General features: G+C 36.1%; 1 protein-coding gene across 2 annotated transcripts in view; it reads right to left on the bottom strand.

The window, feature by feature from the left end:
• LOC307176748 (uncharacterized protein) overlaps nucleotides 1-17019 on the bottom strand; it is a 580566-nt gene that overhangs the window by 70855 nt on the left and 492692 nt on the right. The window lies entirely within an intron of this gene.

Genomic DNA, 17019 nt, shown 5'->3' with positions numbered 1-17019 from the left:
AATCTATATTCCTTAGAGAGTACAGCTATGGAGCCACCAACTGTACATAGTACTCTCTCTTACAGAATCAGAATAAGAGGAAAAATGCAATGTGAAAGGAAACATCTCCTATTAACATTAAAAAAAAATGGTGCACGCCCGGATAACTAGGCCTTACAGCAAAAGAATATAGCCAGAATATTCATTCACACACACACACACACACACACACACACACACACACAAAATAATGGAAAATAACTTCCTTGCCTGAAAATGTGTAATCCGCCCTTTCTACACAAGAAAACAAAAACTGAAGGAATTCACCCAGTTAAATCATAAGAGCAATAACGGCAACAACAAAAACAACCTAGAAGCTAAAGAACTAATTTAGGGATTTACCAGTATTACTGAGTTATGAGCTTCTGGCGTCTGTAAGCTACCTCACTTTAGAAAATTAATTTCATGCTTGCCTACTCCTGTAAAACTCCTGCCTGAAGGGTCTCCTCGAGGTTTAGAATGGTCAAGGAGTAACAGAACTGTGATTGAAGGCAAGAAAAAAGCTGTCAACATCATGGCAGTCAGCGATCTCTTTATTTCTTTATTTTTAAAAAATAAACTATGCTAAATTAGAGATATTAAATTAGGGACATTAGGTGTGAACTTTGGTTTATTAAGAGATTTCTTAAAAAAAGAACTTTTATTTTTCCCAGGGAAATAGGCCTTCATTTTGGGCAATTAGCCCTTCAGATATTATTTAGAGAAATAATTTATTAAAATATGAAGCATAACACATAGAATTGTTTGAAGTTTACTTTAGGTTTAGATTTCAAGTCTATAACACTTCTTAGAATTTTCTGGACCAGTATCATCTATCATAATTCTATATAGTAAATTGTTAATCTTTCAAAAATATTTGAAAAAAAGAAGGCCACAGAGAGCATTACCTTTCCTAGTTGCACTTGAAAAAGTATGAGTCCAAGATGTATATCTCTACATAATAAAAGGAAATAAATGAGAAACTGTAAAGATAATGAATAGGGTGATATTAGAGAAATAAATAAACATGCTGCCATGTCTGTCTAAATATTGGGTGGGAAACATGGATCATATATACCTGGTGGACATTTAGAAGCCGGCATAATTCAGATACATACTATAGGATCTTTGTTGATCTCACGGAAGAAAATAAACAAGGTTTCCGTGGGAATGGAGAATTGATAGAGTCAAGATATATAGAAGTCGGCTGAGTTTTTGTCTATCAATGCCATTTTAGAATGCTTATCTAAGAGGGATGAACCTGGACCTGTGCCACTCAGATTGCCCATCAAGGGAAGACAATACCCAGCTGGAGAAGTGCAGTCAATAAACAGCCTCCTGTTTTCAGGTGCTTCTGGTCTAGCTCAGCTGCGGAAAACTGCTTTGCCTGAGGCCTTGCCCTTGAGTGTAGGGCAAGGCAGAGAAAGGCAGATTCCACCCAGTGACTGAACAAAGTGGGCTATAAAAGGCCCGGACACTTCAGGCCAACTTGACACAACTCCGTTGGGCAGGTTTCACTGCAGGGCTCCCAATCGGGCCGGTTAAGGCTCGGTCAGAGCTCCATCACTATTCAATTTCTCCCTCTGCGCAATCCTTCTCCTGCCTCCTTTCCTTCACAGGTGCTGTTCCTTAATAAAGATTTTATACCCAAATCCATCTGAGTATCTGCTTCTAGAAATCCAAGCCATAACACAAATATTCCCACATGTCTAATTCTAAAGGTTTCCCTAGAATCACATTGGGCTGTGACTGAATATTTCTCTCTGGCTTCCATCCCTTCTCTGATGGTCCACGAAAAGAAATGGTTTTGAGAAGCTGGGATAGAAAAGTACACAGTATTACAAACACTAAAAAATTAAAACAAGCTTCTTGAAAGATGCGGTTTTATATACAATAGTCACATTCAAGTTATGCCTCATCCAGTTTCTCTTTCCAAATTTCCACATCTGCTCTCAATCAGCTATTCTGTCTCAAGAACTTCTGTGGGTATTTGGGGATTAAAATGTTGTTTGCTAGATATATTTCTAAATTTTCTCATGGGCACCAAAAGATCCCAGTTCCTCATGTAACATCACCACTTAAATGATTCCACCTGAGGTAAATCCCTGTACCTTTCTATCACTCCTTGGTCATATCTTTTCAATGCCCTCTTATTTCACACACAAGAAGACATAAAATTCACTTCAGGGAAATTCACTGGAGGTGAATTTTATAACTCATTTTCTGCCTTGGGTTGAGAGGAGAACAAAGCCCAAAGGGCTTCTTATTTTAGCAAACTTTCTTCTCATATGGCAGTTTCTTAGATTTTTCTTAAGTCTGCATCTTCTCCTGGATTTCATAGAGTTTATCATTTGCTAGGGACTCCTCTGGGGAAAACTTGAGCATCTGCATTTTCTGCCTAAAGGAAGCAGAGGACTCTGCCCATATTTATAACAGCTTACTCTATATGATGCACCCAAAGCTTCTGGTACTAAGACTCCCACCCATAGCTTTGCCATTATTGACTCCTATCCCTCTGATCTTCCAGCAGTTCTGGCCATTTGGGCCAATGTTTTGAATTTCTATGAATTTGTATTCATTATGTGAAAACTGTCCCTCAGTCCCCCAGTTGGCTGGCCCAGTATCTGTCTACTTTTTGTCCATTTTTATCAATGTATGCTAATTTTTCAAGAGCAATTTAATGTTTTAACTCATGAAAGTTTTATTATCCATGCTCATACTTCCAGATGAAGTATGATCCTTCATGACCCTTTGTTCACATTTTAAAAAGGTGTCTCTTCCTTAAGACAATTTCATATATCAGAATATTGTCAGAATGTATTAATTTTGTTGCATTAAAACACTTTCCCATCATCTCTCAAAAACTGTCCCCCAAAATATCCAAATCAATGAAGTCTATGTTATGAATAGCTTCCTCTGTCATTACATAGGGCACAACTGGCCCAACTGTACATAGCAGCCCTGATATTGCACATAAGCTTTTAATTTTAAGCTGCAGCAAACAGTCAGTAAGTTTGATAGTTTCCCCAAAGGGTCATGGTGAACACGTTTCAGCAAAAGGGTGGGATTTATTTTCAACACAGTTGTTATTCCTTATAAAAGGAGAAGAGTTTAAGGCCATCCTTAGCACCAAAATACATGTAGGACATGGAGCTAGCAGCAGAGAAAATTAAGAGATACTCAGGAAGCTTCAGGACTATGTAAAGAAGGAATCTTGTTTCACTAATGCATAACTAGAGGCAGGGATTTTACAGCACACATTGGAGGGAAGCTTATCCTTCTAACAGAATACTTCCTGAAGATACAAAACTCAAAGTGAATTTTAATTAATCATAGATACACATATCTAGAATTGTAATAAAAGAATACTAAGAATACTCATACAGAGAAGGGACATCTCAGGTATCATTATCATTCTACAAGTATACAAGATCAACAAAACTGAAACAAAGCAAGAAAAGAAACTTAACTGGACCAACAAGAGAAAAAGGAAATGTAAAAGACATCCCTTAGCTAAAATGCTTTTCATAAGTGTTGGTAAAGTATAATTGAATGTTCATGGCAAACTCCATCAAATCTTACATAAATACATGTTTAGTTCTTGTTCCCTGATTAGGGTCTATGCACTTAAAACTAATATTTTTACATCACAAAATATGGAGTTAAATAAATCTGAGTTATTATTACAGGAGAGAAGTATAATAAGCTGGATGGACTCCACCTGACTACTACAGCTGTCTTGATTCTGGAGCCCAAAGTGGGCAGTTCAGGTAAGGTGAGCATTATCCCATGATTATTCTTTATAACAGAACACACCCTACTTTGAATAGGCTGCATGTTGCACATAATCCAAAACACAAATCAATATTCCTGTTTTGAATTAGAAGGACTCAGAGCAGGGGGTGGTTAGCAAAAACTCATGAGTATCCAGCAACTTCCAACTAGCATGCTATAAAAACACATGAAAAATGAATGCAACGCCAGAAAAGTAGGACTATGAAACCAGAATGGAAAACACCATCAATGGTCATCGCTAAAAGATGGAAAGCCCTTGCTCACACCTATTATCTCTACTCAGGTTAACAATGGTGAATACAGAGTATGGGACTGCCATTCCCTGATTATGTGTATGTTGTTTAAAATATTTTTCTCTGATGACAATGAATTTCACGTTGATTATAGAAAATAGAGATAAACATCAAAAGGAAACTAAATTTTCCCCATATTCTACCACTAGGAACTGTAACACAGCCCACTTAGTCTAATATTTCATAGCATCATTTTACTTGAATTTGATTTAATTCCACTCTAATTAAAATCATATTAGAAAGAATGTAATGTCCTATCATGAAAGCCTCCCATCACCACTTTACTTTTCAATACATTCGGTTAATGCCCCCATCCTAGTGCTTTATACATTAAAATTGTAAGTACAATACGAAAGGTACTATTTGTGTCCCTCCCAGATCTTAGGTCTTTATTGCCCAGATACTAGACACTCTTTGAATTTTTGTAGAAATATAAGTTTGGAGTACATAAATGTCCACGTATGTATTCAGATGTGTTATAAGTACTTGGGTACGTTTGTACACATGGTGTAGGGGACAGAGGTGAGTGGGATCTGATATCCACATTCTAGAAGATTATTCCAGGAAAAGAAAAATTAAACTTCTCATGGGAATGTAAATTGTTGCAAAATTTCTGGAGGACAGTTTGATTATAAACAAGGGAAAAAAAACCTTTGGAAAGAACTACTTTGAAAAGGGATATAGGTACATGTTAAAACTCAAATAATATAAAATAATTACAGTAAAAAGTCAGTCTCCTTCTCAGCCTAGACTTCCCATTACCATGACACCCTTCCCAGAAATATTCAACATGACCAGTTTTTACACATGGATTTAGAAAAATTCTATGCACTAGAGTATATTATACATGCCCTTATACAAATGTGACCATAACATAGCACTCTTCAGCACCTTGATGCATTTACTCAAAAATGCACCCTGGAGACTGTTTCATGGTAAAGCATTCTGCACCCCATTCCAATGTGTGTGTCCAGGTCGGGGAGATGGGTTCCACACACCACCTAACAATATTTCAGTACCAGCTGGGTGCCCCACAATTCAACTCAATTCTGACACCGTCTACCTGAAGATAGCATCAGATCTCACAGATTAAGGACTCAATCCTACAAGATTTCTATTGTTCTAGCCTCATATTTCTCCTATGAAAAGGCATGACAGAAAAAATGGTATTCTTCTAGATCTTCAATGGGAAATAATTATAACCATGAATTACACATCAAGAATTAATCTTTTATGTGTAAAATCAACATAAATATATTCACAGATGTGCGCACATCCTGAAAAAATATCTTAAAAGTAAAACTAACAAAACATATTCCAATGATTAACCCATGAGACAAAATTATGAACTCAAGAATTGGGAAATCTGTATTAGGTAAGTAATATATAACACGTGTGATTTCCTACTAGTTAGATACATATAATCTCAGCATTCATAAGCGTGCTATTTCCTCAATATCAGTGTTAATAATAGCAGTGTTGATAACCTATTGAGAGATAGGATCCTGGCAGCATAAAGCATTAGGATATTGTTCTAAAATATAATATTAGACACTGTGGTAGGCAGCATAGTTTCCCCCCACCGCCAAGATGTCTATATCCCAGTAACTAGAACCTGTAATTATGTTAGGTGATATGGCAAAAGAGAATTAAGTTTGCAGATGGAAATAAGGGTGCTAATCAGCTGACCCTAAAACAGCAACGCTATTCTGAATTATCATTGTATATACAAATGTCCTGAAAAGTAAAAGAGGGAAGCAGAAATGTAGATCAGGGTGATGCAATGTGAGAAGGACTTAACCCCCTGCTGTTGGATTTGAAAATGAAGTATGTACAGCCATGAGGCAAGGACCACAGGCAGCCCCTGCAAGATGGAAAAGACAAGAGAAAAAATATCTCCTGGAGCCTCAGAAAAAAAAGTGTAGCCCTGCCAACACTTTCGTTTTATCCCCATAACACCAGTGTTGAACTTCTGACTCTCAGAACTAGAAGATAATAAAGCTGTGTTGTTTTAAGCCACAAAACGTGGCAATTTGTAACAACAGCAATATAAACCTAAAATAGGCATCAATTAAAGTGTACTTAAGATTTTTAATGATGTGGAAAATATTCGTTTTATATTAAGCTAAAATTGCATACAATTATTCACAGCTTAAGGAAAAAATGATACTGTTCAAACTGACTTCAGTATAGTAAACTCTCGCTATCTAAAACTAACTACTATGATTTCATAGCAGTTAAGAGCATGGTATTTACATTAGACTTTTATTTGAATCCTCTCTCTATTACTTATTAGCACCATGTGACCATTGCAAACTATAAACATGCTGATCCCTGGCTTAACCATCTGTGAAATGGAGACCATTATTTCTACCCCATATGATTTTTGTGGGTTTTCAGTAAGATGGTCCAGTGCATGGCATGTTATACACCCTTGGCAAATGTTAGCTAGTGGTGAAAACACTATTCTTACCCATTATATCACCCATTCCTAAGGTCAAGCAAACCATTATATCAAACATTCTCCCCACTTTAGTGTTATACTAATTTTCGGGATTTTAATAATTTTCGGGATTTTAAGTGAAGTTTCGGTGACTCAAATGCATGTCTAATTGATATAATGCCAATTAGACAGATGACCAGAGAAGAATTAAAAATCTCAGACAGAGTAAAGTAGGTATTGGGTAAATATCACCATCATGCAGGTGATACAGTGTTCTGGCTTCTTAGGATCCATTTACTTAAGTTTAATCAATTTATCACTACTTCCTAATTTTGTCAACCTCTACCCCCTGATTCTGTAACCATATCATTCCATGCTTCTTCCAATGCCTTTAATAGCAAAGAAAAAATTTTTCAAGAAAAAGCAATAGAGCTGTATTTTGGGTAAGTGAGGGTAGAGCAGCCCAGAAGAATCACCTGCAAGCTAATAACTGCCCATACATATTGCAATGTCATACATTGAAAAACACAGACGAATGGAATTGGATAGAACATTATACATCACCTAGTCTGTCTTATTATTTTATGTATAAAGATAAGTCCGCATAGTATAAATAACTAGCTGAAGGTTACAATGCTTCAGACACTAGTAACACACATACTTTATGTTTCAATGTTTGTTTGTCATTTTATAACAAAACCCCTTCCTTATGTTTGTCCTCCCACTGTTGAGTTTTTCACTGAAAGCAAAAACCGCTCAATATTCTCTTTAGAGTAGAGCTGTTCACTGTTATTTTGCCTGTAAGGAAGAATCCTGACCCACGGGGCAGCAGGAGGCATGTTGCTGCAGTCCACGGAAAGGGCATTGGGGCAGCAAGTGAAAAGACTCAGCAATATACCAAAATCCTTTATAGCAAAGGTCACCCAGGTGTTTCTCTCAAATTCCAATCCTCTCCACCCATCTCCTTAAGAACAGGTGTGACCCCTGGAACACAGAATCAGCAGGGGTAAGTGAAATGTTATACAGAGTTGAAAAGCAGCAGTAATTTTGAAAAATAAGCAAATTTAATAAATAGCAGCTGTTTTCAATATGGGTTTCTACTATTTAAACTTAACTTTCTGTCTTTAGTTCTGAAAGGAAAAAAATGACTAATCTTGACCTAGAAGTTAGCAACATAAACAAGCATAGATTATGAGATAGTAATTCCAAAGGCCATAGATATTATTATAAATGAGCTATTAAAAAATTTATATATATTATTTCATAAAATGGTAAAGTCATAGGGGTGTAATATATGAGTCTGTCACATAGACCAGCATCATTTATTCTAATTATTTTGTTCTCAGTTTGGGGGGTTTTCTCACTAGGAATTACCATTAAAAGTTCATAAGCTATTCTTGACAGTAAGTAATGAGCAAATTGTCAGATTTAGCCCATGCTGACATTTCTGTTCTCTATTTGATGATTGTTGATCTCATTAGGTGCACTTATAAAAACAAGGCTTAAAATCAAAGAAGGGTTGGAGACTTGAAAGTAAACTACTGTATAACCTGCCATTATTCCAGCCTTAAGAAAGTTGATTTTGATGCAGTAACTTTCCTGAAGATATTCAGAAAGGAAAAAAAAAAAATGAATTGGTGAAATGTTGATACAAGCACAGACTCTAATTTTAATTAGCCTCACCAAAGCATTGTCAGTGTATTAACTTTAAACAGATCATATGCAGTACAGATAGAAAAAAAATACCATAGTTGCATATTATATGGTGTTCAAAATACATGTGAGGGATGAAAGCCTATTTCTATTAAAGGATAGTATATTGTACATCTCAAAATTTTATTCACTAGCTGGTTTCTAAGTGCACTCAAGTGCTTTTTTTTTCTTTCATTTTTAACAATGTAGGCATATATTTGCTTTGGTATTAAAATCAGATAACTGGAGTTCTTTATTTGGAAAAGGAATCTATAATTTTAAGGAGAATTTCTCTGACATACCCAAATCAATGACTTTCACATATCAAGGCCAATCTACTCTTGGTTGTTCTGAGTACACCTAAGGTAAAGTATATCAAGGTACTGTTTATGAGTTTATTTTCTGAAAAAGTAGCCTACCGCCTACATTTACCTAAGGGTAATCTCTAGTGGTTGGGTTTTGAGAGTTCCTCACCTCTTGAATTATGTAGCTTCATAGTATATTTGCTAATTGTGTTTACTTATCAATACATATCTTTGGAGAGAGTAAATGAGAACAAAGTTAAAAACTGGAGAAGTAGAAGTTAAAACCTAAAGCAAAATTGGTAGTGTTAAAGGAGTGTAGAAGAAATGTTAATTACGGAAACTTAAAGGATACTCTTATAATAAAAATATACCAACACTGTAATAAAACTTCTGACACTTCCCTTCTTCACATCTATGGAGTAAGAAAAGTAGGTGGGAAATAGAAGTATATATGACGCAGATATATGCAAGCACATAAACAAATTACAAATTAGAGAAACTGTGTCCACAAAGTAAGTAAACAATGTTGAATAATTTCAGGTTTTTATTTATTTGCAACAAATAAGCCAAATCCTAAAATGAATAACATTCTTTCCCTCTTCCGTGAACATCCAGTTGTCAGATAAAGAAAATCTGGGTGTCTTATGTTTAAATATCATGAAGGAGTCATATAGCTATTATGGGTTAAATTCTGTCCCCTAAAAATTCTTATGATACAGTTCTATTCCTCAGTACCTCACAATGGGAACTTATCTGAAAACAGGGTTGTTGCAGATGTAAGTTGAGGTCATACTAGAGCAGGGTGGGGCCTTAATCCAAGATGACTGGTATCCTTACAAAAATAGGAAATGTGAAGAGATAGACATGTACAGAAGGAGAATGCCACATGAACATTAGGCAGGGATGGGGCTGATGCATCCATAAGACAAGTAATGTCAAATATATCCAGCAAACTACCAGAAGCTAAGAGAGAGACGTGGAACTGATTTTCCTTTACTTCCCTCAGAAGGAATCAACTGTGACACCTTGATCTTGGACTCATAGCCTCTGGAACTGTGAAACAATAAATGTGTGCTTTTTAGACTGCTGAGTTTTTGATGCCTTTTTACAGCAGCCCTAGCAAACAAATATGGTATATCTACATCAATGCTCACTTACATTAGCATGGATGTCTGAAAAGGTGGCATATTTACAAATATATATGAAGATAGTTGAGGCAACCTTGGGACGACCATGCACTTGGTGATAATTAGATGTGCACATTTCATCTTGCTGAGCAGAAATAGGTAAGAGAAAGAAAGCCACAGAAGCACAATGAAAGACAATATTCCTCCCTAGGGAAAGACTTAGAGAACACCACGACAACAAATAGAGCATGTTACTTTGCGGGGGGGGGGGCACAGAACTCATGTTCAATTATATATTCATTATTTAACCATCATTTGGCAAAATGTATATAATTAAACACTGAGTTATGGTAGTCAACAGTTCAATGGAAAGTGGCTGCCATCGGCCGAGTTTTTGTGAAAGTAATGAAAGCTGTCAAAAGAATTCAGATAGGGTTATAATAAGTCTATTATCTACATTCTCCATCAAATAAGCATGTTGTTTTTGTATATAACTTTCATTCTTCCAGATAAAAATACCTGACCCTCTTCTCTACTACATACAAAGCATTTTGGTTCTAGGTCACTTGGAAGTTGGGAAGTCAATTAACTCAGGTCAGCAGCATTGAAACAGTGCTGGGGGCAAAAAAAGAGGGGAGAGAGAAATAGTTCAGGCATATATGAAAATGCTGAATATAGATGAAGGTTTTCCTGGGTGAAATCTAAGAGAAGCAAACAGCCAAAACCAAACACTGCAATAGAAGAAGAACAAGCATGACTAGCTGACATCATTCACTCATTCATTTAATAAATATGTGTTGAGTACGTACTATGTGCCTGGCATTAAACTTGGCACTAGGGAATATAAAGATACAAAACAGAAATTATTATCTTCTTAGTGGAAAAGGCAGAAAACAAGTTAGCAGTCAAACGCATATGATGACTTCATGTATTTACACGCACTTTAAAGAAAACCGAGGGGTCGTAGTTGTTTTAGATGAGGTCATAAGGAAGATCCTTTTGAAGAGATTTTTAAACTGAGGTGTAAAGGAAGGTAGGGAGTGATGAAAAGACAGGGGAGAAGCACCCCTGACTAAGAAAAGAAAAACAGTAGCAAAACATTGTGCTATACAAGAGAAGTCTGTACTTCCTGTGAATACCATATAGAAATATGAACTGCTTTTCCTGAATTAAGAGGATATTTACCCAACTTTAAAAAATATAATATTCTTATATAATATAAAAATATAATTTTTAAATGTTGGACAGCAGACAATACACATTTAGTTACCTTTCCTCTTTGTCCTAGAACACCCGGTACATTCTATACCACACAGATCTACATAGACGCAGGTCTTAATTATGATTAAAATATACCTTGGGTTTAATAAATACAACTTAATAAGGCTTATATAATGTACCTTTAAATATTATACAGGTCATTCTTTCCAGATTTATAGCTTACAACTAAACTGTGCTTATGATTTACCATACACTATTTGCACTTCAGATATATTATTTCTATTCTGCATAGGAGGAAAATGAGACAGCAGGGGGTTATGCAATTTATCCAAGGGCATAGAGCTGGTAAGTGGCAAATGCAAGATTTAAACCCAGGAGTTCTGGCTTCAGCGTCCATGTACTTAATACTCCTCTCTGCTCCAGTGCCTGAACTTGTTGTTTACTTTATTTCATACTTAACCAATTACATAGAAGTTCATTAAGAAGATTTGCCTTACGTACCATGTTATGTTTTAAGAGTATTTCTCATTAACAAGAACAAAGATTAAAATGTGAACAGTCATCTCTTTTTCAGCTAGTTCATGTTCCCATCTCCCCATCCAAATGTAATAATTCTTATATTGCACAAGTTTAAATGGTGGCAGGTCTTGCCAGACAAATAGATCGTAAATACATCTTATATGCAAAGAAGACATGAATTGGCTTATGATCCCTTGAAGAAAACATTGAAAGAAAACCATTTTAAGCAAGCAATGTAAGGTTTAGAAAGGGAATTTTCTTAGACACAGCTAGAGATGAGGAAAATGGCAGCATTATCTAGGTATGTATTCATCATTCATTTCACTTCCCTGTATTACACGTCATAATATCTGATACACCTTCCAAGCCAAAACTCCTATATGCACTCCATAATCCTTTCCTTATGCCGTTAATTACATACAAAAGAGACTTATTTAGGGATAGCAACTTTATGAATTCCTCAGGTACTTACTAAACTTTTATATTGAGCGAGACTTGACGGAAGGCGTTGAGATGGAGACTGCATTAAAAAGCTTAGATGACTGTTGAAAAGCTATTCAAAGTACTATGAGAGGTTAGAAATGAACTTTGCATTGCAATTCCCTTTGTATTATGTACACTATACCAAATAAAGCTTAACATTATTGTAAACATAAGACGTCCTTTACAATATTTTTTCACTGAAAATTAAAGTACCATATTTCACAGTAATTTTTGTGGGCCCCTCATTGAAAGTGGAAGTTATTTTTTAAATATATCCGAAATAACTTCTGAGCAGAATGCTTACCCATACTGCACATCTACCTATGTGCACGTACATGCACACACACACCTCACCTCATACACATACTATATAAGTATCTTATCTCCATGGTAACATTTCTGTTTTTCACTATTTTACTCTCTGAAACACTGAATACATGAAGTCTAAATACCCCAAGAACTGTGGCTTAGTCTTATTTTTAAATTTCATTAACTGCTTTGTATTTTCTACACCTAATCTACAATTTTTTTATTATTGTTCTCTCAATATCTATAAATAAAATTTGAAGACCTATCTACCTTTAGTTTACAGGAAAGAAAATAGAACTTTATTGAATTTTACTGTTGGCATTAGGAAAAGTTAACAAGGTGAATTGATTGTGCCTATGAGAAGCTAAGAATTTATTGGTGTTATTATAAGATTCTCTAAAGTTAAATGAGTTTATCATTGGTGCTAAGTTTATATGTGGAAAAGCAGAATGCTACAGGGACTTAGTTCTTTCTACTCAGAAGTATATTGCTTACATTTAGTTTGTTCACAATAAAACATTGGATAGCCAAATTTCCACAGCATAAACAAGAGTATAAATTCAAACCCTCAAATGAAGTATAAAGAATGAATTTCAACATTCTGATTATAATTTGGCCCCATTTACTAGTAGTGAATAAAAATACCTAAAATATTACATTAAAATAAACATTTACATCCATATACAATGTAAAGATAGTCAAAAACATTTAATCTTATAAAAGCCTGAAGCTCTTTCATTTAAGCAATTTCTGTTTCGATCTATTCTTTGATGTGTCAGCCTAAGCTCCAGAGAGTTTTTCCCTTGTGTGAAAGGCTTTGTGTTGGCACATGCTCTTGAACAGAGATTTATGCTAGACTCATTCTAACAGCATTCTGCTACTTACAGAGAAAAGGCAACCATTATTAAACTACATTTAATTGCATTAACACTGAGAAGAGAAAAGATCACTGAAAGAAGTCACATTTGAAATTTGTTTTTTATAGCCATTGCCTAAATAGCTCACTTTATAAGCTTTCTGTCTGCAGGCCTGTAAGCATGGATGCAGATGCCTTGGGTTCTAATTTTCTTTCTGCCACTAACTCATACAGTTGTTGTAGGTAAGCCATACAAATTCTCTGGCCTTAATGTTTTAATCTTTGAAATACAAAGTATAGTTTACTACACATGGGTCTACGACAAAACAGCAATACTTCATAAACACTTTAACACGAGTGGATCAATATTTTGCAATATTAACAAGGTAAAAAAAGTAGAGGTATTCTTTTTCCTTTAGCTAGGAGTCAGCTGATTGGAAAAACAAAGATGAAAATAAATAAACATTTACAGAAATGTTCCTTTAAAGTCTGTGTTAGGAAAACATGCATATATACTGTGTTCTCCTTTGGAAAATGTAACACTTGCCTTGATTATTGTGATATTCCCCTAATTCTCTGTGGATCCCAACATGTGTCTGTATACAGACTCTGTCCAGACCACACAGCACTACTGTGTTACTGCAAAGATTACAATTCATCAGCTGCAGCATAATTGCCGATGCCTTACAGAGCAAAAGCACCCAGGAAAACTTGTATGTTGCTCAGGTAATGATAGAAGAAAGAAATGTAAGAAGAGCTCACTTTTTCACGATAACAGTTCAGACACACAATGAGGCATCCCATACATACCCAAAGGGAATTAAACAAGGCTAGATTCCTGCATTACAGGTAGAAGCAAAAATTTCACATTTAAAACTCATGCAGTTGTTGTTATTATTATTTCTTAGACCTATGACTTAAATTATTCCCCAACAGTGGAGACTTCAGGTGCAAAAGCAATATAAGGAAACATTGGGAAAGGGAATATTAAAGATAATCTACATCATGATTAACTGAAGAATAAAACTAACTGAAAAAAAGAGGGAGACTGCGTTTCTTATACATCGTAACCACTGAACTCTTTTCTTTTAGTATAACTGTGACTATTTACCTTCCAGAAGTGTGAAAGCCAGAGACACAAAAGAAAAACAGTTCTATTCCCAACTGGAATCTGTTTCTCTATTTACACAGAGAACCACACATATCCCACATAGCCTTTTATGGTGGCCACACAAGAAAAGTGTAGATGGCTGCTGCTTCCGATCTAGTCATGTTATCAGTCAGACACACTACGGTAAACATAAAATTGAAACGAGGTAACTAGAGCGAATTCTCTTTTGGTGTGCAGGTGTGTAGCTAGTGATCAGACAAACCCTAAAGAACACAGAATTCATTTTCTAGACTACTAATCCTATTTTTTCCCAAGTTTTCTGCCCTCTTTATATTTTCATCACCAAAAGCCATTGTTAATCATCAAATTCACATTAAAGACTGGATTTTTATCAATGAAAGATTTTTAAAATAAAAATTATAAAAATAACAAATATTGAAGAAATCAACAAATTTGCTCCTGGAACCCTACTTTTCTACGGGTAATACAGGGTGTTGCACAAAATGAACGGAAGATAATGAGGACAATACGCTAGCCATTCTAGTGAATCTCTGCATTTTAATGTCTTAACAAAATAGAAGTTATTCTCACTCATATCAAAGTCCAATGTGGCTATTTCCAGTCAGCGGGAAGTTGGGAAGGGAGACACTGCTACAAAAAATTCAGGGACCCAGCTGAAAGAAGCATTAGGAATCAACATCCAAGTTATGGAATGAGAGAGATATTGGATCATCTTGTGTGAGCAGTTTTTTGATCAAAACCTGGAAGTTACACATAACACTTCTACCAAAATTTCATTGGCTAGAAACCCATGATATGAACTCCCTAACTGCAAGGGATTCTGGGAGATGTAATCTCGCTATGCACTCAAGAGAGAGGAGATGGGTTTTAGGAAGAACAGTTAGTCACATCTTCCACAGTCTGTCCTCCTGGTCAATAAGAATTCATTTGCAGCCTTATTCCAACTCAACGTACTATATTCTCCCCCTAACTCAAAGGAGAAAACCCAATGTCCATATAAGGTACTGTTTCTATCTCAAAGTTCACCAGCTCTCTTGGAACACATTACTCAGGTCTAGGAAGGGTATGTCCTCCTTGGGAGATGGGCGATTCCTTCTGTTGCAAAGTTATAAAGCCGAAGGGTTGTTTTAGAACTTCAAGATAATTAAATGAGGCTTTTTTTCTTAACCTTGGTAATATTATTCTTAAAAAGCTTAGTAGTCTTCTAATTTATTTGCTACTAGTCACTAAACACACCAAAGCTCTTTCCTAGTCATAATTTTTTTTTTTTTTTTTTTTTTTGCGATACGCAGGCCCCCCACCGCTGTGGCCTCTCCCGCTGCGGAGCACAGGCTCCGGACGCGCAGGCCCAGCAGCCATGGCTCACAGGCCCAGCCGCTCCACGGCACGTGGGATCCTCCCGGACCGGGGCACGAACCCGCGTCCCCTGCATCGGCAGGCGGACTCCAAACCACTGCGCCACCAGGGAAGCCCCCCTAGTCATAATTTTTAAGCCTGGATTTTTTTTTTCCTTTCATCATACCTCTGAAATAATTAGCTTAGATGGTAAGAAAACTCCCCTACTATAATTTTGGTAGGAAGATTGAAACTCTCTCTTTAACTAAGAAATCTGAGTGGCTCCTTGTCATGCAAATCCTTTTTAGAGTATCATCTCTTACTATTTAAGATACAGAAGCCTTTGCGCTTTTCAAATAGGTGTGGCGCCACATTTCTCACCATTATTTCTTCCCACCTCTACTCGGAAGTTAGTCAATTTCTGCCTTTTCTTCTTCTTTAACCCCTTCCGGAAACATCAAATAAAAGCTAACAAACATGAACCTTCTCACCTTTTCCAACCACTTCCTCAAGGTATGGTTTGCCTTCTGAACTACTGCAGATAGTAACCATTTTCTCAAATATTTGGCCACTGCACAATAGAGAGCTTCAATTTTTTAACCAGTAGTTACTATTATCTAATCATCTGCATCGTGACTGCTATGCCAACGGCAGCACTCAACTTCTACTACCTATTTATGCATTAACTAGGTTAAAGTTATCTGAAATTAAATACCAACAGTAGAGAAGCATAACAGCCTACAAAACTATCTCATAGATACAGAAAATTTCAATGCATGTGTAACTGGTTATAGATCCACTAATTTTTCTTAATGCAATGAGTAACTCATCACTTCGAGTTGTATTCCTTTGCCAGAAACTAGTAATAACGCCATACATGGGGTAAGGAGGTGTTGGGTGAGATAACAAAGTCCCTGACTGGGTCTTTGCTATAGAAAAGGATATGATTCTGGGGAACAAATACTGTCTCCATTTGTTATGAACTGAATTTTGTCCCCCCCAAATTCATATATTGACTCTTAATTCCCAGTACCTCATAATGTGACCATATTTGGAGACAGGATCTTTAAAGAGAGAGTTGAGGTAAAATGAGGTCATTAGGGCAATCCTTAATCCAGTATGACTGGTGTTCTTATAAGAGGAGGAAATTTGGATACAGACATAGACACACATGGAAGATGATGTGAAGACAGCCATCTACCTCAAGCCAAGGAGAGAAGGAACCAACCCTGCTGACACCTTGATCTCAGACTTCTAGTCAGCAGAACCGTGAGAAAATAAATTTGTTGTTCGCCACCCAGTCTGTAGTACTTTGCTATGGCAACTCTGGCAAACTAGTACACCACTGCATACAGGAGGCATGACAATAATCAGAATAAGTATATGTATTGATTACAATGAGAACAGTTACATCCCTATTCTAAAGGAAAGAAGGAAAGTTTTCAAATACATCAAATATACATATTTCAAAATATACACACATATATATAT

The sequence above is a fragment of the Stenella coeruleoalba genome (genome assembly GCF_951394435.1).
Source record: "Stenella coeruleoalba genome assembly, chromosome: 18".
NCBI classification, from domain to species: domain Eukaryota; kingdom Metazoa; phylum Chordata; class Mammalia; order Artiodactyla; family Delphinidae; genus Stenella; species Stenella coeruleoalba.
The sequence above is the reverse complement of the archived record's forward strand: the minus strand, read 5'-3'. Positions and strand labels throughout refer to the sequence as shown.